The following is a 15,524-nucleotide window of genomic DNA, read 5'->3' on the forward strand; positions in this document are numbered from 1 at the left end:
TTATATTGATGCGCAAAAGAGGTTGCATATTAGACTTAGAGACAAAGAATATACGTTATGTTGAGTACACAGTCCATTCAGGATTTACACTCCAAAATAGATTATAGTCATCATATTAAGGATAGATTAAGGGTGATCAACCTTGAATGGTGATGGAAGCCCTTATGGAACCTTACATTCTTAGCTGAGATGCAGATTTTAATGTGGTGTATCATTAGAAACAAAGTGACAACTTGGGATAATCTCCAAAAGAGACCAAAATAAGGCCCAGGATGGTGCACTCTGTGTAGAAATGTTGAAGAACCAGTCCTTCATTTGTTCTTAGTTTTCCCTTTCCCACAAAGCATCTAGGCTAAGACTAGACAAATGTTGGGATTTAATATGGAATGCAGAGGGGCAAGACTTTTTGAGGCTTGGAGAAGCTAGCGAGAATCATCTTGGGATGAAACTCTCTAAAATATCCCCCCTCATATATGTTTGGGAATATGGTTGGTTAGAAACAAGGCTACTTTTAGGGAAACGCCATTTATCCCAAATCTTATTACAACTGAAGTTGGAGACATCTATATTATGTTACCTAAGAAATACCCTATTCAAATGCCTCACATGATCATTGCAGAAGAAATAAATTGCCAAATGCCATGGTCATATTTTGATGGGGCATCAAATGAAGAAAGCATTTGTGGGGGTGGCCCGGTCCTTCACCTAAGTACCCAACATGTCCTAAAATAAAAAAATTGGACTAGGGAGGCATTTAAAAATTACGTAGAGATTCTTTCCTTAAAACATCTAATGTGCTAGGCCCTGGAACATGATTGCAAATCTCTTCAAGTATTTGGAGATTCTATGAATCTTATTAATTGGTTCAACAACTCACAGAGATGACACAATCACACACAGATTCTTGTTCTTGAAGAAATTTTACAACTAAAGCAAGCTTTTAATTATATTACTATTTCCATATATACAAGCAAGGGAATTTTGAAACAGTTTCCCTATCCAAAGTAGGCAGTTGACATGCTCTTAGAGATTGGCAGATCACTTAACTCATAAATGGGACAAAGTGTCACTCTTAGCAACAATCTTTTGTTGCAATTTAATAACTATCTGAGCTTATTAATTTTTCATCATTGAAAAATTTTAGTTTTGGCTAGGGAGGGTCTAGACTCTTTCCCTCCTTTTTATGATTATCATGCTCTTAGCTTTTATTTATGTACAGTACATGCAGTGTATATGTAACAGTTTTGATCAGTATGCCAATGAACATAAACAATCTTTTGTATATAGTCTTGTGCTCGCTTTTATTCAAAACAACTGAGTTTCTTTTTGGCCTCTTAAAGGGAGGATTGATTACTAATGTAACTTTTTATTTCTATTAATGATTAGTTACAATTTTTTCTCCGGGAAAAAATAAAATACAACCGTTTTAACCTTCATATAATAAAAAGTAAGTAATAAATATAGAATCTAAAAATTTTAATTTATAATCACTGCCATCTTTATATAATAATAAACTTACATGAATTAGAAAGAAAATGAGTGAGATGGTTAATGGGAAGTATCATTTCTTTTTTTAATTATGTCTTAGGAATGTTTACTATATCCATAGAAAGTTGGGATAAATCTCCATATTTAAGAATTGTATTCTATATATTTGTTTCACAGTGTTATATTAAGTATTTTTATAATTATTAATAATAATAATTTAAATTAAATTAAAGTTTTTAAATATTGAGGAGTTTTCCCATATATCATTTTTTGGGATTCAACTGGGTTAAGTAAGTCATTCATCTATGACTATTTCCATGAGAGGTAGTCGTAACTAACTAATTTCTCATGATTTTTGAATAGTCCACTTAGCACTCATTGGTGATGTTCACAAGGGTGAAGAAGTGAGATTGAAACTAGTGAAATGAATCACATAGCCTCAATGATCACTTAAATTTCTCATGATTTTTAAATAGTTCATTTAGCACTCATTGGTGATGCTCACAAGAGTGAAGAAGTGAGATTGGAACTAGTGAAATGAATCACATAGCCTCAATGATCACTTAAATTTCTCATCATTTTTTAATAGTCCACTTAACACTCATTGGTGATGCTCACAATGGTGAAGAAGTGGGATCGAAACTAGTGAAATGAATCACATAGCATCAATCATCACTTAAAGTTATAATTTAATTAGATTTTATGATTTTTATTTTATTTTAGGAATGTGAAATGTAAGTTAAAGTAAATGTTTTGATGTTTATTATATAGTAATGCTTATATGAATGTTTGTTAACCATTTATATATATGTTTTACAGTAATATATTAATTTTTTTATCATTAATAATAATAATAATTTAAATTGAATTAATATTATAATTTAGTTAGATTTTATGATTTTTATTTTATTTTAGCAATGTGAAGGGTGCTTTAAATTAAGTGTTTTGATATTTATTATATAGTGATCTCAATATGAACGTTTAAGAGTCTAGGGAGTTGTCTATGGACTTCACAAATTCGCTTGTATGACATATTTCTTGTGGGAATCAGGGGAAAAAAAATTCAAAAAATCAGAATGCTCTAGTATTTCAATTGTATTGTGAAGGTTGAAATGGGTTTAGTACCATCAAGAACCCCTCATGCACTCAAAATACTGAAATTCACAGCTGTAACTAAGATTTTAAATAATTTCTGTCGAATTTTGTCATAATCTTGCCAAAATTTCCATTATTTTCTGAATTTGACCTTTAGACTAAACTATTTAAAAGTAAAAATTATGATATTTATTATATAATAATGTTTATGTGAACTTTAATGTAATTTATAATACTGTTATTATTTTTATAAATAAGATAAAAAAATTTGGTTAATAAAATAATTTTTTATTCAGCGATACATTCTCTTTGAAGATCCTTTTTCATGAAGAATAAAAGCGTTCCCCTTTTCGTGAAGAATAAAAGAGTACAATCTTAATTAGTGTTGTTAAAGCAAATAGTTGAGGACCCACCATCCCGGCGCCAAGAAAAAATGATTATGATGTTGAAAATAGGCAGCCTGCAACACTGTAGAAGCAGACCCTTGAAACAAGAATGGCGTCCGACAGGTATCATGCGAAAAAGCAGACCCTTGAAACAAGAATGGCGTCCGACAGGTATCATGCGAAAGAGCTTGTTGAGTTTTGTAACCCGGGTGTTCATTTGTTGCATAATTTTCCTGGTTATATTGAAGTCTGTTTACTGTGACACTGGTTGTTTGAATCAAGAAATTCATTCTCTCTTGAATTTTAAAAACCATCCACATGATTCTGTTGGACGATTGGCTTCATGGAATATTGCTGCGATTAACTGTTGCGAGTGGGATGGCGTGTCTTGCGACGGACAGACCGGTCATGTGGTTGGTGTGGATGTGCATAATTGCAGTCTGAATGGTGAGTTCAATCCTGCACTATTCTTTCTTTCTCAATTAAGGGATTTGGAGAGTTTGAATGTCGGCTCCAGTAATTTTAAGGGTCAACCTATTCCCCAAGAGCTGGGCCTGTTGAAGAAATTAACACACCTTAACCTCTCTAAAGCGGGATTCTCAGGCACCATTCCTCTGCTTTTACTCTGGAAAGTCCCGACCACTTATGGCTTATAAATCTCACAGCCTTGAAACACCTTTCCCTTAACAGAGTCAACCTCTCAGAGATGTCTTTCGCATGGGGACGGTCAGTAGGTTTCCTTTCTCAGCTCAGGAACCTTTGATTGTCGAACTATGGCCTGACGGGTGCCATTCTCCCTTTGCTGCAAAATCTTACATCCATAGAAATTCTACATCTTGATAGCAACCTATTTCACACTGAATTCTCCAGTTGGTTAAGCAATATGACTAGTTTGATTTCCTTGCAGATGTTCAATTCAAGTCTCAGCGGATCTCTTCCATTTGAACTCTCTCAGATGCCTCGCCTAAAAAGAATTAACTTGGATAACAATAGAATATCTAACAATGTTTCTAAGATTTTTCATGGCCAGTGGAAGACCCTGACCCTTTTCGGTATGGAAAACAATAGTTTGAAGGGATCCTTGCCTTCTCCTATAGGTAAACTATCGGCCTTGGCTCAGCTAGATCTGAAACACAACAATTTGAAGGGAAAGATTCCATTTTCATTAGGCCTTCTCCCCTCGCTTACTGTACCAGACCTGGGCTACAACCTTTTATCGGGATCAATCCCTATCTCCCTAGGATGGTTGTCTAAACTGACCAATATTAGTCTTTCTCACAACAGTTTGAGCGGACCGATCTCAGAGACACACTTTCACAATCTGAAGAATCTAAAATATCTTGACCTGTACAAGAACAAATTGTCCTTCAATATCACCTCCAACTGGAACCCACCATTTCAGTTAGATGTGTTGAGATTATCTTATTGTGAAGTACAGAGCTTTCCTCTTTTCCTGAGGGCTCAAAATTCTATGACGACATTGGCTATATCTAGGAACGCCCTCAAGGGACAAATTCCTTCATGGTTGTGGAATCTTCCCATGCTTGAGCAAATAGACCTTTCGTACAATCAGTTGGAAGGGCCAATACCATCTCATTTGTATAACTCGTCGACTTCATTGAAGGATGTGGGGCTATGAGGTAATCAGTTAAATGGCAGCCTTCGCCATCTATCAAGTTCAGTGGCTGCCTTTCCTTGGGAACTTGATCTGTCAATTAATAACATTACTGGTTCATTCCCCCAAGAATTCTGCACGATGTTGCATGCTTCAAATTTCTTATCTTTAGCCTCAAATAAACTAGAGGGTCAAATTCCTTTTTGCATTTGTGAGCAAACAGAGCATCTAGAGGTTCTGGATCTTTCGGGCAACATGTTATCTGGCAACCTGTCCTCCCATTTATGTGACTGCTCTTTTCTCAAGGTATTGAATCTAGCACGTAATAAATTGCATGGACCGATACCGATGGAACTGTAAAAGTTGAAGAAACTTCAGGTACTGCACATCAATAGTAACAATTTAAGTGGAAATATTCCCAAGTCTCAGCAAAATTTTAAAAAAATAGAAATTTTGGATTTGCGCAGAAACAGGGTCTCAGGCAAAGTGCCCGAATGGATTGTGGATCTTTCTGAACTCCGCATACTTGTTCTAAAATCAAGCAATTTGGAAGGTAGAATACCCATCCAAATTGGATGCCTTCAGCAGCTCCAAATTCTTGATCTAGGAATGAACCGTCTGTCAGGTACGATACCGCCACATCTTTCAAACATATCAGTAATGATCGAAAAAAATTTCCCCAAGTACAGACCCGCTAAGCCTGAGTTGAGGTATGGAAAGTACTATAAAGATGTAGTTAACGTGACTGACAAGGGTCAGGAGATGGCATATGAATTCTTCTTCACGTCTGTGACTTCTCTGGATCTCTCGGCAAACATCCTTTCTGGTGACATCCCCATGGAAATTGGAGATCTGCGGGGTCTGTAGACTTTGAATCTGTCCCATAATCATCTTATGGGAAACATTCCAGAAGAAATTGGGAGAATGGTAAATTTAAAAAGTTTAGATATATCATGCAACCAGTTAGAGGGAAGAATACCTGCTACACTTGTAAAACTTAGCTTCCTTGGCGCTTTGGACATTTGGTGGACTTTTGGCTTGCACATCTCAAAAGCGATTAAGTTCCGGAGTACAATGTCTACAGTGTCTGTGATACGGATTGGGGGAAGAAAAATGGTCGCCCTGAGCTTCTCAAACTCAATCTCATTGATGCCTCCCTGCCTTGATTTAAATCTGATCCTAGTATTTCTTAATTATATTGTGTGAGGGATTATTTTGGCGTCATTCCCTGCTTTGCTTTTGTCTTGAGCTTTACAATGCACTGCTTTCCACAACAGTCCATGCAGATGACAGACTCATGCTCTTTCAAAGGTGGAGAAGATAAAATGTGAACAGAATTGAAAAAGAAGGAGATGTAGCTCACAGGTGAGGCCTGCACCTGGAGACTACACTCAGAACAGAGAGATCACTCTCGTACACTCTATTACTCATCAATGAAAGATTATATCATTAAATACGATACTAGGAGTTAGGAAGTTGCAACCAAACCCCTAAACTCTAGGAACTAATCCTAAACTAGGGAGAACGTTACAACTATGTAACCATTTTCTCCATTAATACAAAATAATATTAATTATTTTCAACTCCCCCCCTTAATGGAGAAAGAGTTCTCCTGGACTCCTAGCATCCTTCTAAGCAATTCAAACTTCACATGTGCAAGTGGCTTTGTAAAAATATCAGCCATATTGTCACAAGTTTTACAATATTCAATAGTAATTTCTTTTGACTGTATCTTCTCTCTAAAAAAATGGAACTGAGTTTCTATATATTTGGTATTTTTGTGAAACACTGGATTGTATGCCAATTTAATGGTGCTCTGGTTGTCGCTTTTGATGGAAGTGGAATTCTTATGTTCTTTTCCTGCATCATTGAGAAGCCTTCTCAACCAGATCGCTTCACACATCGCTGCACACAATGCTTAATACTCAGCTTCACACGATGACAAGGCTACAATACTCTACTTCTTACTGCTCCAAGCTATGACCCCGGATCCTATGTTGAATGCGTAACCTGTGATGGACCTTTGATCATCCAAGTTACCTGCCCAATCTAAATCTGAAAAACCTGCTAGAATAACATCAGATGCGTCAGTGTATAAAATGACATAATTAACAGTACCACAAAGATACCTCAACACACTTTTTACTGCTACCCAGTGACTTTCAAGCGGTTTTGACATGAATTGGCTCAACACACTAACAGAGTATGCCAAGTCAGGTCTGGTTGTTGTAAGATATATCAAGCTTCCAACCAGTTGTCTGTACATTGTAGCATCAACCTCTTTAGTGCCATCATCACTGCACAACTTCAGATTCTGCTGCAAAGGTGTTGCTGTTGATCTACACTGATCCATACCAAACTTTTCCAACAGATTTCTGGCATACTTCCCTTGGGTAAGAAAAGTTTGCCCAGTATCTCTGCATACTTCTAATCCCAGATAGTAATGAAGTCTTCCAAGATCTTTCATCTCAAAAACTTGTGCCATAAGCATTTTGATTCCTCTGATTAAATCATCTGCATCTCCTATTATAATCATGTCATCTACATACAAAGAAATCAAAATAATCTGCCCCTGATTATTGTACCTGGTATACAAATTTGGGTCATTTAAACTTCTATGAAAGCCATACTCTAAAAAGAAAGAATCAACCTTTTCGTACCAAGACCTGGGTGCTTGTTTTAAACCATATAAAGCCTTTTTTCTATCTGCAAACAAGATGTTCCTGCCCCTGCTTTACAAACCCTTTTGGTTGTACTAAATAAATTTCCTCTTTTAACTCACCATTTAAAAATGCAAATTTTACATCAAGCTGGTGTAGCTACCAATTATATTTAGTAGTTAAAGCAATAAGCATTCTGATTGTATTTAACTTTGCTACAGGTGCAAAAGTATCATCAAAATCTATACCTTCCTGTTGTGAATATCCTTTTGCAACCAGCCTAGCTTTTAATTTCTCTATACTTCCATCTGCATTCATTTTTGGTTTAAACAGCCATTTACATCCTATAGGTGTTCTATTCTTAGGCAGTTCAACTAAATCCCAAGTGTCATTTCTAAGAATTGATTCCATCTCTTCATTCATTGCAGCTCTCCACTCCTTAAATTGACTAGCTTCTTTGTAATTAGAGGGCTCTACAATGTTCAAAACATTTGACATTAAACCATAGTCTCTCAATTTTAATGGTAATTGAGTCTTCCTACTAGATCTCCTTGGTAGGGGACTTACCTCAAATTTGTTTTCTTCAGCTCTAAATGGGCTTGCTTTATCACCTTTTTCTTATTCTTCTTTCTGCTCTTCTTTCCGCGCTTGCTATTTTTCATCCTCACTATTTTCATCCATCAACAATGGAATGTGCCAATCATCACCAATGTCATCTTTCCCTTCCTGTACCTGTTCATGAAACACTACATCCCTGCTTGCAAATATCTTATGAGTCTCAGGATTGAACAATTTATATGCTTTAAATTCTGTGCCATAACCAACAAAGATGCATTTCACAGCTTTAGGATCTAATTTCTTCCTATCAGCTTTGGGTATATGGGCAAATGCTTTTGACCCAAATACTCTTAAATGATTTACTGCTGGTTTGAATCCATATAGAGCTTCAAAAGGAGTTTTGAAGCTAAGATACCTGGTAGGACTTTTGTTCTTCAAATACACAGCAGTATTAATAGCTTCAGCCCAAAAACTTTTAGATAGATCCTTACCTTGTAACATGCTCCTTGCACACTCCACTAAGGTTCTGTTTTTGCGTTCTGCAACTCCATTCTGCTGTGGTGTGTGTGGCACTGTAAACTGCTGAACAATCCCATGAGATTTGCAGAATTTCATGAATTCCCCTAGCTTGTATTCTCCCCCTTGATCAGAACGGAGAATTTGTATACTCTTACCAAACTGTTTTTCCACCAAGGTTTTAAATTCTCTAAAGCACTGAAAAGTCTGAATTTTCTTACTCAGAAAATAAACCCATGAATATCTAGTGCAGTCATCAGTAAATAGCAAAAAATAATACGCTCCACCTAGCGACCTTGTCTGCATAGGTCCGCATATATCAGTGTGCACTAGTTCTAAAATATCTGTTTCCTTCCTCCTATCACGCACAGGAAACTGTTCTCTATGCATTTTACCTAAGGCACATCCATCACAATTCAACTGAATATTACGAAAGATAGGGAGCCCCTCAACCATACATTTTCTCTGCAAAAGCATGAGGTCCTGCAAATTCAAGTGACCGAATCTCTGATGCCAGAGTTGTTCGGCTGTTGATCCCCCTGCAACCATGGCTCGCTTTGATATACTCTTCACATCTAGTCTGTATAGGCTTCCAACATGCACGCCTGTTGCAACTATTTCTTCCTTGCAATCCTTTATCACACAATGAGTCTTGAAGAATTCGACTTGCATATCTTGATCAGTTATCACGGATACAGATATCAGATTTTTCTTAATTCCGGGTACATATAAAACATTCTGAAGATGACTACTTTTTCCATTTGGTAACTTGACTGGAATAACCCCATAGCCTTTAATCTCGTATCCACTATCATCACCTAAATAGATTTTTGATCCATATGTACTTTCCTCAATACTATCAAAAAATTCTTTTTTACCTGTCATGTGAGAGGATGCTCCAGAATCAACATACCATATATCATTCTCATTAGATGCTAAAAGGGAATGGTCGACTATGAACAGTCAAAATTCATGACTGAAATCTTTATCTTCTTCAACATCATCTTCAACAAAGTATCCTCTGTGCTTTGCCTGCTTCCTCTTTGCATCGTCAGCCTGCTTCTTAAAGCATACACTCTGTATATGGTCGTTCTTTCCACAATAATAACATTTCTTTACGGAATTATTTGCAATCATACCTTTATGTGGATGCTTCTGTGATGTTCTTCTTTTCTGCTGTGATTGCTGCTGTGATTGCTTCCATCTGAATGGTTGTCGTTTTGCCATCAGCGCAAGATCATCACTCTGGGGGTTCAAGTTCTGCCATCATTCCTCCTCTTGCAACAAGATCCCTGTCAGATCATCAAATGTGGGCGCTTTCTCCCTTGCCGCCAAGCTAGTGATGAACATTTGAAATTCATCTCGCATCCCGTTTAGTGTGATTAAGACAAGATCAGAGTCAGACACCGCCTCTCCAATGTTCCCCAATCCGTCTTTCACATCTTTGATTCGCACAACAAATGCAGCAGCAATCTCATTTTCGTTCATCCTCATCGAAAATAGCTTGCTTTTAAGTGACATAACTCGGCTTGTGTTCTGGGTCTGATATAGATTTTTGATGGTCGTCCAGATCTCCACGGACGTTTTACAGTCTCTGATGTGCAGGATAATGTTGTCCTTCACAGACATTTTCAGCAAAACTTTCGCCTTGTTCTCTCGTTTATCCCAGTCTTGCTCCTGCATCCCCGCATTCGCCCTCTGCTCATCACCTGTAACTATGGACCAAGCATTCGCACCCTCAAGCAAGGTCTGGATCTTAAACTTCCAGTTCGTGAAGTTAGATCCATCGAGTTTTCCAAACTCGTGGAGGTAAGATTCCATTGTATTACTCATTCTGATCAGATTTAAGAAATGAATCTACCCAACAGTAACAAAAAAAATCGATACCTTTCAAATCGATCTGTCATCGATCTGCTGATCTCATGATCTACTCACTAATTCAGATCCGACGATATCTGACAACTCAGCAAAATCAGTCGCGCTCCGATGAACAAATTCGTTGTTTTTCAATACAGCCAAAAATCGATTTGATCAAAAACTTGATCCAATCTGCCTCTCCCGGATAGATCTGCAACTTCTCTGATCTGCTTCCTTCGCAAATCGCCAAACGAAGATGAGGCTTCCCGCAGATCTCCTTGAAGGTGGATTGGCACGTCCCTGAGCGTATTGGTGCGTTCCCAAGAGAAAAATCCCTGAGCTGGCGCGATTTTTTCATGATTTTCCGCGCCAATCGGGTATTTTGGCGCTCTAGCGCGATTAATCCATAAAATTCTGCGCCAATAGCCTAACACCCGCGCCAATTCTGCTTCCTGGCGCTACTGTCAGGGTGAAAAGCGTGCCAATCTCCTTCTATTCAGAAAAAATAAAAAACATCCAGTCTGAGCCAGGTGTTCTGCAGTCCACCTGCTCAATTGAGCACACAGCTCTTTGTGTACACGCAGCCACAGAGACACCTCAAACCACACAGGAAATTCTGCCACAAGGCAAGCTGGCCACAAAGGCACTTCAGTCACAAGAGGTGATACAAGATCAGGCTCACCCAATCTGAGCTCTGATAACAAGATAAAATGTGAACAAAATTGAAAAAGAAAGAGATGTAGCTCACAGGTGAGGCCTGCACCTGGAGACTACACTCAGAACAGAGAGATCACTCTCGTACACTCTATTACTCATCAATGAAAGATTACATCATTAATTATGATACTAGGAATTGGTAAGTTGCAACCAAACCCCTAAACTCTAGGAACTAATCCTAAACTAGGGAGAACGTTACAACTATGTAACCATTTTCTCCATTAATACAAAATAATATTAATTATTTTCAACTGGAGATGCAAGTGCAGTGTGCAAGAAACCCAAAAGATGATGATAATGATGAAACAGTCGGGTAGTAGCTTTAGGAGAACTATGAAAGGGATTTGATTCTTGGAAATCAAATCCCATTCATAGTTATCCTAAAGCTACTATAGTTGGAGCTGATCAACCCGACCGTTGATGTCCAAGAGACGCTTATGGATTTGTCGAAAGTTATATTGGATTGGTTCAACCGCTTCGAACATGATATAAAGCAATGATCGTGTCATCATCATCATCATCTTTTAGATTTCTTGCACACTGCAATTGCATCTCCACCTTTGAAAGAGCATGAGTCTGTCATCTACATAGACTGTTAGGGAAAGCAGTGCATTGTAAAGCTCAAAGACAAAAGCAAAGTAGGGAATGACGCCAAAATAATCCCTCACACAATAGAATTAATAAATGTTGGGATCAGATTTAAATCCAGGCAGGGAGGCATCAATAAGATTGAGTTTGAGAAGGGCCACCATTTTTTTTCCCAATCCGTATTAACGACACCTCCGGAACTTAATCGCTTTAGAGATGTGCAAGCCATATCAAATTAATTACGTGAGTATTCCATATGGTGGACATTTGGACACATTTGGGTTAATTACGTTAGTATTCCATATGGTGGACATTTGGACACATTTGGGATACCCTCGTTCTCTGGTAACCCGGAGCTGTGCGGTTCTCCTCTTCTGAGAAACTGCAGCGATCAAGCATAGGTGAGCCTGACCATAGTCATGAGCAGACTCTTGTTCGTTGGTGGGAATCGTGGGAAGCTGGAATGGGTTTTGGAATCGCAATTGGGTTTGGCAGTGTGATCGGAGCATTAGCTCTGAGCAGACGATTGGCCATGCAATACTTTCATGTTGCTGAGACGTTTATAAACTGTTTAATGGAAGTGTCCGGCATATGACAGGAGTGGCTGTTATCTATATTCTCTATCGTGCATTTCGGAAATTTTATATGAATATCTTTATAGTGTAGATTTCGCAAATTTTCTAGAAGTTTATGAATAAGGGTAAAATTAATTTTATTTATCATATTCCAAAATATTTGGAAATCTACAATCAATTTAAATTTAACAGTTGTAAAGCAGTCCTTGCACATAAGATTCAAGTGCATTTATTTAGTTTTTATAGTTTCAAACTACTAAAAAGGTTCATGTAAATAAATGTAAATGAATAGATTTCAAAATATTTCGAAATCTGCAATCAGTTTAAATTCAACGGTTGCAGAGTAGTTTTTGTAAATAAATTCGAGTGCTATTATTTAGTTTTTATAGTTTCAAACGACGAGGAACGTTCAGGTAAATGGATAGATTTTTTCGAGTTTCAAACGACGAGGAACGTTCAGGTAAATGGATAGATTTTTTCGTTAATGTAATGGGTAAATAATAAATTATTTTATTAGAAACAAAATTATGGAAAGTAAACGGAGAGTATAAATGATAAAAGAAGATGATATTGATTCGAATTTTAACTATTTAGTTGCCATCAATCAAAAGTGCAACTTTGTTATTATTTTATAAAGTTGGACGTGATTTAAAATTTTGTGTGATTTATACTTAAGATTTAAGGATTTTTTTCCAATTATTATTATTATAAAAATAATTTTTTTATAATATATAATTTAAAAAAATATATATCTTAAAAATAAAAATAGGTTTATTATTATAGATATATTTTTTTTATAAACTTGGATGTGATTTAAAATTTTGTATGATTTATAATTAAATTTTAAATTTTATTTTCATTATTTAAGTCAAAATCATTACTTAGTTTTTTTTGGAATATTATTATTATAAAAATATTTTTTTTTTTATAGTATGTAATTAAAAAAATAAAAATCTGAAAATTAAAAATATGTTTATTGTTATAATAATTTTTGTATAGATAATCTTCAGCGAAATCACATAATCAATCTTTTGTCGACGCGTTTATTGTTATAATAATTTTTTTAATATGTAATTTAAAAAATTTAAAATCTCAAAAATAAAAATATGGTTTATTATATATATATATATATATATATATATATATTAATATGTAATTTAAAAAAATTAAAATCTGAAAAATAAAAATATGAAATATATATTTTTAATATCTTATATAAAAATTTAAAACAAAGTAATTACAAACACATGAATGCTATTTCAACTATCATTCAATACACAATATTTCCAAAGATCCACCCATGATTGGATTTCTAACTATTTATTTTTGAATCATTTTTTAACTAATTAGTTTCCATGATTAAAAAATGTAACTTTATTAGTTTATAAAGGTGGATATGAATTATAATTAAAAAAAATAGATTCTATTAATTATTTAGAATAAAATTGTTTCTTATAAAAAGATTAAATTTATTTATATATTTATATTTTTTTATAATGTATATTTAAAAAATATAAAAATAAAATAAAATGGAGGAATATGTTTTTCATATTAGTTTATAAAAAGTATAAAATTAAAAACAAAATACATTAAATATACATGAAATTATTGGTAATATGATATTTTAGGGAAAATATTTTATAAGAAAAAAATCTCACATTTCAAAAATCACACAATGTATTATTCAACTAAATAATTATGCACTTAATGTATTATTTAATAACTAAATGATTACAATATAAAGTACTCTATACTTTAACAAGATTGCTTAATAATAATATAATTTTAACAACAATTAATTTTAATAAAATAAAAACAAAATATAATTCATTTTGTTTTAAAAATCCACTGAACATTAGATAACTCTAAATATAAATAAAATCATAATTCATTTATGTTTTTTTTTTTCATTTCTACTTACTTAAGATCACCAAAAAATTAATCCTTGGCCAAGTATACTATTCTCTAGTCTAGCATAATATTACATTATTCTTTATTCCACTATAACATTGCAATATTCTTTACTCCACTATATCACTATAATTTCCCTATGTTCCACCTTATCTTCTATTGCATAATTGCAAGGTGGATGTAGCCATACCTGTATAAACATGTTTTAATAGAAATTGATAAAGATTATAGTAAAAAGCATTGCACCATAGCTAAAATAAGCATAAAAAAATATTAATATGAAATTTTATATAAATTTGAGAGTTTTCATAATCTATTGAGAAAAGTTTCCAAGGATTTTGATTTATTACATCTAATTGTCCTTGAAGGTGTAGTATTTAGAAAAATATATATATAATATTTTAGTTTAATATAGGAAACATAAAAATTAATAAAAAACATAATTACTAATAGCTTCCATTTTGTTTGATAGTTTCTTTCCAAAAAAAATTCAAAAAATGAGAGTTATGTTATTCAATGTCTATATCATTTTTTATGCATTTTCTGCTTTTCCTTTTAACTATTATTCTATGGTTTGAAGCTATGAAATGTGAACTGTTATTGAGTTTGATAACCATATCTCATAACATGTTCCATTCTATTTCTAAATATTTTAATTTTTTGCTTATGTTGAACTAAGAAACCCATTATTTTTTAATTTTATGAGGCATAACGTTCATTTACATGTATCTTGAAAGTCATTTAGAAGAAAGTTTTTTCACGCTAGTGAAGGGCTTGGCAGATCTCTTGTGCTTCCCTATAAAATCTATTTTTTATACGCTAAGAATAGAGATGTTTGAATATAATATAATATAATCAAAATGAAGTACTTACAACCCAAAAAGAAAAAAGAGCCAAACTCCATAAACTAAGAAACATTACTTACTGCTCGAAATTCTTAAAACAAAAATATAAAAGGAAAACATATATAGCCCAAAATAAACATCGAAACTCATTTCTTGTATTTCTAGAAATCAAAGAACCACAAGGTCGAATTTGAAAATAAATGAAACTTAAAATACTAGAGAGATAAATGCCAAGAAAGGAGAAAGTCACTAGAAAAGAATGTTGCATAGAGATCAACCTTTAATGCAAGGGTAATTACATAGATGAATTCTAGGAACTAGAGCCCAAGCAAAATCAAAGAACCAATGCACACTGATTATTATCCACTAGAAGTACTTGGCATATATTGATTAAGTTTAGATCAAATTTAAATAATAAAATATTAAAAAAAGGTCTTACCATGTTAGTTCCAAGATAATTAATGATGTTTTAGAAACCACTACAAAATCCCTCCATTGACTACTTCATTATCCCACCTCACCAATAAAACACTCAAATGAAGGATTTGATTAATAGGATGGAGATTAATTCTACTGTGTAGGAATGATGGGATTGTATTCTTTCATATCCCTTCGTTTCACTTGAGGTTGATCTATATTTTATTGCAACATGTGTTAATAAATGATTGTTATACATGCGTGAATTCCACTTTCCAACATTCCCCCTCTTAATG

The sequence above is a fragment of the Pinus tabuliformis genome, chromosome 1_1, assembly GCF_031772625.1.
Source record: "Pinus tabuliformis cultivar Carrire ecotype Pingquan chromosome 1_1, CPIR1, whole genome shotgun sequence".
NCBI classification, from domain to species: Eukaryota; Viridiplantae; Streptophyta; class Pinopsida; order Pinales; family Pinaceae; genus Pinus; species Pinus tabuliformis.